The 8,721-nt window shown below is 50.6% G+C and overlaps 1 pseudogene; it reads left to right on the forward strand.

The window, feature by feature from the left end:
* The first annotated feature begins 219 nt into the window (after nt 1–219).
* LOC115300694 lies at nt 220–3,634 on the forward strand (annotated as a pseudogene).
* The last annotated feature ends 5,087 nt before the right edge of the window (nt 3,635–8,721 follow it).

Below are 8,721 nucleotides of genomic sequence, written 5' to 3' on the forward strand. Positions count from 1 at the left end.
GAGAAGGCAGCCTGGAAAGAAGTGGCTTGTTGAATATTTGCCATTGATGAGCGTGCTTAGACTGTGAAGAAAGGTACCCTCAGCGCAGACTCTTGGTCTGCTTCTGGTTAACCTTAGCATCTCAAATACAGGAGCCATGTACCTCATATCCCTGGACATGGGTAGCTAAACAAATATTCAGGATTTCCTCACAATGGAAAAAAAAGCCAAGAGCTGAGAAATAAATGCATTCTTGTCTCCATTCAGCCACAGAAGGGCTTCTGAGGTACCAGCCCTTCTGCGGGTTCTAGTTCAAGACATCAATATCTTGTTCATTCTTCTCATGTTCCCTCATGACTCAGCAGTGGGATGCAAGTGGGGAGGCTGTACGTTTGTCATCCAGCACAAGGAAACCACTCTGTATAATGATGCCCAGCTCTACAGAAACACAAGCCCAGGAGGCCTACAGGGTCAGTGAGCCTCACAGCTTTCATTCCCCTCGGGGTTTTGATCTGGAAGGAAGAAAGAGGGGCAGCTCTGACCAGGCAGAACTTCAGGGAAGATGCAGCCACTTCTGCTTCTGCTGGACCTCCTGCTGCCCCTTGAGGCCAGGACAGGTGAGTGACCATCCCCATTTCAGGGACCTGAGCCCACCCCACAAGCTCCCTGTGCTTCTGACCCTTCTTCCCAGTGCAGTCCAGGTCTGCCCTCCAGTTGAGCCCAGTGACGTTTTGAACCCCGCTCCTCTCTCAAACCAAGGCGAACAAGTCTGATGATGCTGGACAGACACACTCAACAAGGATGGCCTGCAGGAAGGGTGCTCACTAGAAGGTTTCGTAGGGGGTAGTGTCTCTCTGATGGCCTGGAAAGTGGGTTGCTTGTAGAAAGACATTGGTAGAAGATATGAAACTAAAAAAGACAGGCATTAAAATCCCTCGCTCCAGCCCAGGAAAGGAAAGCTCAGACAAACCGGCAGTAGTAGTGAGTGTTGTCCCTGGACCCACCTTAAAAAGCCAGTTAAATTTCTCAGTGCTCTCCACCTGTTCCATATGGCCCAGGAGAGCGGGATCCCAGAAGCAGCTAGATGACTGCACCCAAGCTGGGTTCCAGGCCTGTGCAGCCCATTGTCAGAACCACCCACCCCTGCCTTCCCAGGCCCTCGGCTGCTCCACTGTCTCTGGCGGTGCCCTCCCTGATTCCTGTGGCCTCAAATCCCACCAGCCCTGTCTCCATCCTGCCTCAGCTGAAAGCTAATATAAGGCCATTCTTTCCTGCAACTTAAAAACATCGGCTGACACCTTAGGATGTGCAAGGCCCTGGAACATGAATATCAGAGAATCCAACTCGTTTAACCCATAGCTAGCTTATTAGAAAATGGCTCCTATTGGGATGTTAGCTGGGGCTCAGAGAAGCCCGGGAGACTCACTGAGAAAGGAGGCATCAGGGGAGTCCTGTCCACGATCCTCTGAGATTCCACCATGGTCAAGGGAGATTTTCTCTCCCCCACACACTGTCTGAGGTTGGATGTGGGGAACAAGCACGGCTCCCTTCTCAGGGGGGTTCTGAGGCTTGAGGTTCAGCAAAGGTCCTCTGGCTACAAGGAAAACCTGAGAAGACCCTCAATCACCGCCTTCTTAAGCTTGCCCTCCCGACCATAGCAGCCCCCTGTCACCCCATCCACTGGCCTTTTCTTTCAGAGGAGATCATCAGGGGCCATGAGGCCAAGCCCCACTCCCGGCCCTACATGGCATTTGTCCAGTTCCTGGGCACAGACAGGAAGAAAAGGTGCGGCGGTGTCCTCATGGACAAGGACTTTGTTCTGACAGCTGCTCACTGCTTGGGAAGGTGAGGAGCAGAGACTGCTAGGGGGACTCCTGCGCTTCCCCCGGGTCTGCAGCCCAGGAAGCATCTGGGCTTCTGGACACTCAAGCCTATGAGCTCATCAAAAGAGCCCATGGACAGCACAACTGGGGCAGCGAAATGCTTAGACTAGGACAGGTGAGCCTTGAGTGGAGGGTCAGATGTGAGAGTAAGTGGCACAGGGGGAAGAGATGGACCACACTAGGCAAATAAAGCAGCAGTTGAGGATGGAAGGATGCATTAGTTGGAAAATGCAAACTCAGAATAATTTCATGATATTGCTTGAGAGCAGAAGACAGCTCCCAGAATACCTGAACTCAGTGTCTTTGAAGAAAAGAGATTCCAAGACCCATCTGTTACCTGGATATCCCCCTAGGCTCCAGTTCTGCCCAACCCCACCTACACTTGCCCATCAAAGCTCTTGGGCAATTTCCTGTGACCCCACAACCCCACCCTCCACTCTGTTCTCCGTGCAGCTCCATCAATGTCACCCTGGGGGCCCACAACATCAAGAAGCAGGAGAAGACACAGCAGATCATCCCGGTGAGAAGAGCCATCCCCCACCCAGACTATAATCCAAAGAACTACTCCAACGACATCATGTTACTGCAGGTAGGAGACCTCCCTGCTGCCCTCGCTCTCCTGGGACCACATTATCTCCACTCCCACTGGGACCTGTCCCCTGCCTCCTTCCCATACTATCTGCCTGACCAGTCCCAGTGGCTCAGGGAGAGAGAAGACAGGGCAGGCACATCTGGACACATGGGCCCAGAGACCACTGGCTGAGCAGGCCTCTCTTGCTTCTTCCCATCAGATGGCAATAAAGGCCAACTAACTAAAGCCATGTGGCACCTAGGCCTGCCCAGGGGGAAGACCAGGGGGAGGCCAGAGGAGGTGTGAAGTGTGGCCGGCTGGGGAAGGGTGTCCATGGGTAAATACCCAGAGACACAGCAGGAGGTAGAGCTAATTGTACAGGAGGATCGGGAGTGCAAATCCCACTTCCCCAATCATTATGACCACAACACTCAGCTGTGCATAGGAGACGCAAAGGGAAAAAAGGCTTCCTTCAAGATGAAGGATGATTCCAAACCCAGCGCTCCTCCAAATGGAATTTGCAGTACTCTGCCCCATGCCAGGCCACCAATCTTAGAAATATATGCTCCATGGGTGGGCAGTGGTGAAAACCAGGGGGCTCCTCAGAGCAGGCACCTACCTGGGGTACTGGGCTCATCCTCCATGCTGAGTAGCAGCCCCGCCCACCTGCTTTCAGGTTTCTAATCAGGAAGGTGAAGCCAGCAGTCCCACAGCAGAGGATCTGGTAGAGGGGAGGAGAGGCAGCTGCTCCCTGGGGTGAGGGAAGCCGGGATGATGTCCAAGGCCTGCCCAGTCCTCAATTTCTGGTGGGCCATGCAAAGCAGTATTCTCAAAGGGCCTAGAGATGACATTGTGGGAGGTGGGACTGAGGCTCACTCCTTCCCCATCTCTGTCCACATGTGGACTCTGGGGGTCGGGTCCTATCCTATGTAACGATGTGGCCCACGGTATCATTTCATATGGAATAAAGCCTGGGCACCTCCACAGGACTTTACTAAAGTGATGAGTTTCCTGCCCTGGATAAAGAAAACGATGAAAGGCCTCTACCTGCAGGAACCAGACTATTTGCTCCTAAGCTGATCTAGAATCACACTGGGAAGGCTAGGAGGGAAGGGGCCAGGGAGCAAATAAATGTCTCTCAATGGAGTCTGACGGGCTGGTTTCTTGTTTGTGTTTATTGACCCTCATTCCTTAGCATGAATTCTGAGCTTAGAAGGCCAATGACATGCTGTTTTCTGCTTCCTCTTCTTCCTCCTCCACTCACCTCCTCAAGCCCATGAAAAGTTCCTTCCAGGCCCTTCTGCCAGGGCTGAAGCTGAGCACCATCAGGAGAGAGCATGAAACTCTCTTGACACCTGTTGTCTCTGGCAGGAAGGAAGGATAACAACTTCCTTGTTGGGGGTCCTGGACACCACGCTTGCACATTCTCAGGATGCGGCTCAAGGATATAGCCCCTCACTGGGGAGTGGAAAGGGCCTTTCTGAGCAGGATGTCTCTCTCCCACAGCCAAGGACGCTGGCACAGAGTGGGGCTGAATCTCTTATGTAGCTCTTGATCCTCACCTCCACGGAGTTCCTTCCCTGACCTCTTCTGAGCTCAGGGGCCAGCTCAGCCTTGAGTCTCCTGGCTGCCCCTTCTTCTCCATACCTGAGAGTGTTCCATACCCCTGGGAGTGTGCAGCAGCCACCAACTCCTGCCCACTAGAGACTAGGGTCTCAGCTGGCCCCTTCTTCATGTCCTATCCACCTCAAACACACAGAGTTCGTCCAGGGCTTTGCCACTGAGATCTCAGCCCGATCACGCCCTCACAGAGAGGGGCATCCAAGGCACCAGGCCTGTGAGGGCAGCACACAGGGCCCATGGAGGACAGGGCCAGCTGTGGTTCCTCCATCCTTGGGCCCCGTTTGTCACATGTGAAGGACCTGCTCCACCCCTCACATCCAGCACAGTGCCTCCCCATGCGCTCAGGGACCCCTGATGTCTGCTCACTCAGTAGCCTGAGTCCCGCTCAACCTATTCCTCTGGTCACTGCCAGCCTCTAGGCTGAGACTCCCTGCTGGCCAGCCTGGGCTATAGCAGCCTTTTGACTTAGAAAGGGCTCCTCTCTGCAGTAGGACTCAAAAGCAAAATTCTTTCCATGAACCAACAAAGCAAATGCTGATTGGGCACCTACTACATGTCAGGCATTGGCTGGGGTCATCCAGTAAACATAATGCAGGCTCTATCATTGAGCCCCGGTGAACCCGACACTGTTGAACTTCACCGGAATCATCTAACCTCTTGTCCCTCCTTCACACCAGGCCACATGGCCTACATCGCTGTGGGAAGTCCACCTGAATGGAGAATTTGTATTTGTTCATTGTTTATATTATTTTTTGTATTTGTATTATTATTTTTGGTTGCAGTCTGTAGGAGTATTATCACAGGTGACTCTAGAACAGCACTGTATGGGATCTGGAAATGACTTTAGTCATTTGGCATCTAGACATGAAGTGACCAAGCTGCTTACTGGGGAGCTTCCTCTTCACCTAGGAGACAGGGTAGTCTTATTTTCATTTGCTAGAAAAGCAACAGATATCAATGTCATTGTATAGATTCAAATGGTAGGAAAAATCATATTATATATTTTCCCAAAGGCATTTGTTTGATTCTAAACATCTATCTAGTTGGATGGGCCAGAAATCACCCCACTCATGCTGCAAGTCCCTGCCTGTGCAGACTCACACTGGAATCAGGGAGGCTCACATTGTCTGGAAAAATGGAGAATCACCTCTGCCCTTGAGGTACGGATACTGTTGCATCTGTTGCACAGACCCCTAGCATCCCTGGACTTTTCCATATTTGGATGTGCACAGCCTGGAGGCCACACATGGAGGATGTGATTTTTTTGCTAAACAAGGGCCTCCCTGTGCGGGCTCACCTCACCAGACATCTCCAGGGAGCCATACTGCCAAGAACTTGCTACTAGTGAGGGTGCTGCCTGGGTTTGAACTAGTTCCAGCTCTGGGCTGAAGGCTTTGCCTGCACCAAAGCCCGTGCACATTTAATGTACATCAAAAACGCACAACGCCATCCTCTTTTGTGACATGGGGTAAACACCCTGGGAACATGTAACCCTCAAAGGCATGCCCTTTCGCATTTTATGCAAAAGTCTGAAGTAACAGAAGCTCTTAACAACTTCGGGTACTTTTGCAAGGCAAGAACAATGAGATTGCCCAGCTACAAATGAGAACTGAAAAAAAAAAATCCTTACATCTAAGGCATACTAAGGACCTGGTTCCTTAATGGACAAAGACTAAAAGGAGGGTTGCCTAGGTGAGCAATTTGTTTTGCACCTGACTCTAGATCTCTGCTCAGTTTATGATCTCACGCTTCATGGGTTCATCAGTTTGAGGCCCACATCGTGCCCTACACAGATGGTGCCGAACCTGCTTGGGATTCAGTACCTCCTTCTCTAGGCCTCTCTCCAAACTGTTGTCTCTCTCTCTCTCCCTCTCTCTGTCTCTCTCTCTGTCTCTCTGTCTCAAATTAAATAATAAGCTTAGAGGAAAAAAAATAAAAAATACAAAAAGGAATATGCAGAAAGCAAAATTGAAAATAGAATACTTTAAAGTTGCCCAGCCAACTTGCATGTTCAGTTTACATATTACATTCACCTCAAGGAAATGGTTCTGTGGTTACAACAACCGTGAGAACACTCGCTATAGTCTCCCATCCTCCATCAAGAGATAAGGAAGACACAAAGTACCAGAAAGAGATAATAACTGACTAACGGGACCAGAGTTAGGACAGACCCTGCACTGAGCCCCAGCCTCCTGACAGCCAGGCCAGGAAGATGCCTGACATGATGGGGCGCCTGAGTGGGTCAGTTGGTTAAGAGTCCAACTCTTGATTTCAGGCCGGGTCATGATCCCATGTTCGTGGCATCGAGCCCTGAGATGGGCTCTGCACTGACAGCATGGAGCCAGCTTGGGATTCTGTTTCCTCTCTCCCTCTCTCTCTCTCTCAAAATAATTGGGAAAAGTTTTTTTATTTTTGAGAAGAGGAAGCCTGCGATGTTTTCTAATGCCTATTGCGTGATCAATTATTGGCATCCCTGAACACAAGATTTCTGCTCAGGCACCTCCCTGACAGAAAGCCTCCAGGCTCCTGTGACAGTCATTCCTGGACAAGTATTCCAAACATCAGCCTCAGGAAAGCTGCAGTCCACTCATCGGCACTCTTGGGCAGAAGAAGGGAAGCCCCATATCCATGCCACTTCCTCCAAACATCCTTTGTCTGGGGAAACATCCACCAACCCCCACCTTGAAGGAAATAATTCCTCCCTTGCTCAAAATACTCTGGAATGAAAACTCAGAAAAAACACAACATAAAATAACTCTGCAAAGACCACAAGAAAGTGCCCCTCGTCCCCAGATCTGCTCCCACCACCCTTCCTTGCCCACAAACCCACCGGAGGAGTCAGGACCCAGTGTGACCAGAGAGAAATGCAAAGCCAGCTCTGGGGATGGAGAGGCCTGAAGGAACACCAAAGAGGCTCTTGTGTTTCAGGAACGTGTATGGGGATGGCTCGGCCTTCCATTACCTTCCCTGTGCACTTGGAGAACTCACAGGTCTATTCCCTACCTGTACCCACATGACACTGCTTTTCACCACCCCACATATGTCACCACCAAACAAGGGCAGCATGGGTTCCTTTTGCTCAGAGGCCTGTTGCTGGATGGCATTTCTCATCCCCAGAGCCAGGAAGTTCAGTGAGTCAGGGAGGACTGGGAAAGCCACATCTAAGCACATAACACTCATACTGGGTCTGAGAGAGATCAAGAACTCCAAGGAGAAGGGAAAAGATCCACATTACATTAAGGAAACAGCAAGAGGAATGACAACGTGCTCCTCCTAGAAAGAATAGAATCAGAAGACAAACAAATGACCTTTTTTAAAGCGTTGAAAAGAAAAAGAGAAATCAGCAACCAATTTCTGAGATACCACCTCACACCTGTCAGAGTCACTAAAATGAACAAATCAAAAGACTATAGATGCTGGCGAGGGTGTGGAGAGACGGGCACCCTCCTACACTGTTGGTGGCAATGTAAATCTTTTTTAATGTTTTTTATTTATTTTTGAGAGACAGCGTAGCAGGGGAGGGTCAGAGAGAGAGGGAGACACAGAATCTGAAGCAGGCTCCAGGCTCTGAGCTGTCAGCACAGAGCCCAATGTAGGGCTTGAACCCACGAACTGTGAGATCATGACTTGAGCTGAAGCCAGACACTTAACTGACTGAGCCACCCAGGCGCCCTAGGTTGTTTCATTTTAAAGGCATCTCCTTCATGCAAGAGCCCACCTCATTGCACTCAACCAGCTCTGACGAATTACACCAGACTGTCCCTCAGCGGAGGCCGCTGCTTGAGCTCTGGTACCACATGCTAACTAGGCCAGTCTCTACTGTGAACATACTCCTACAACGCCTTGAGTGTTCCCTTCCTGAGCTGGCCAGCCGTCCTCACCTCACATGTAGTCTGCCATCCCAAGCTGGGCTGCCCCGTGCACGGCGTCCAAGCACACGCTGGAGGAGGAGGGTGTCCACAGAGGAGGCCTGGCGTGGGAACCTTCCTCACTTCACGCGGGTTTGAATGCCATCTACTGGTTCCCTGTGGCCCCCACCCTGCTGGAGTCACCATTATTTTATTGCTTCTCCAGAGACCTGGGATCTACATGCTTAGGAGCAACCATATTTTCAGTTCCATGACTCCCTTCTCTTGATCCATTATGGGGAGATGATTAGAAAAACTTATTTAGCAAATGCTACAGGTTTAGGAGAAAGAAAACTCCAGACAGTAGTGTGAGGACACTGTTCCAGCTCCCTGGCATTCATCCCCATGTCACACAGGAGCAGTAACTCATCTGAGAGAAGGAACCCTCATCCACCCTCAATGCATTTGGTTTGGACAAACCAGGACCCAACCTGTCCAAAGGCTGTGACCTTGACTTAGACCAATCAGTGGTTTCAAGTCCCCTGACCAACTCGACTGCACCCAATGCTGTATGGCAGCCTGTCCTTTGCTACGATTGCCGTTGTGTGTCTTCAATCCCATAGGCTCTTCTGACATGACTGAAACACTCCTTCCCCTGACAAGTGTATTCTATATCCCTTCCCTTTCAATATGTATGGAGACTTCTGATTGCCCCAAGAAGTTGAATATGGTAGAATGCATGACATGTGACCTCAAAGTCTAGGTAAACAGGAAAACACTTTCTGCCCAGCCCAACAGTGGGGTCATGCTCCCTCTG

This window comes from Suricata suricatta, chromosome 9 (genome assembly GCF_006229205.1).
Source record: "Suricata suricatta isolate VVHF042 chromosome 9, meerkat_22Aug2017_6uvM2_HiC, whole genome shotgun sequence".
NCBI lineage: Eukaryota > Metazoa > Chordata > Mammalia > Carnivora > Herpestidae > Suricata > Suricata suricatta.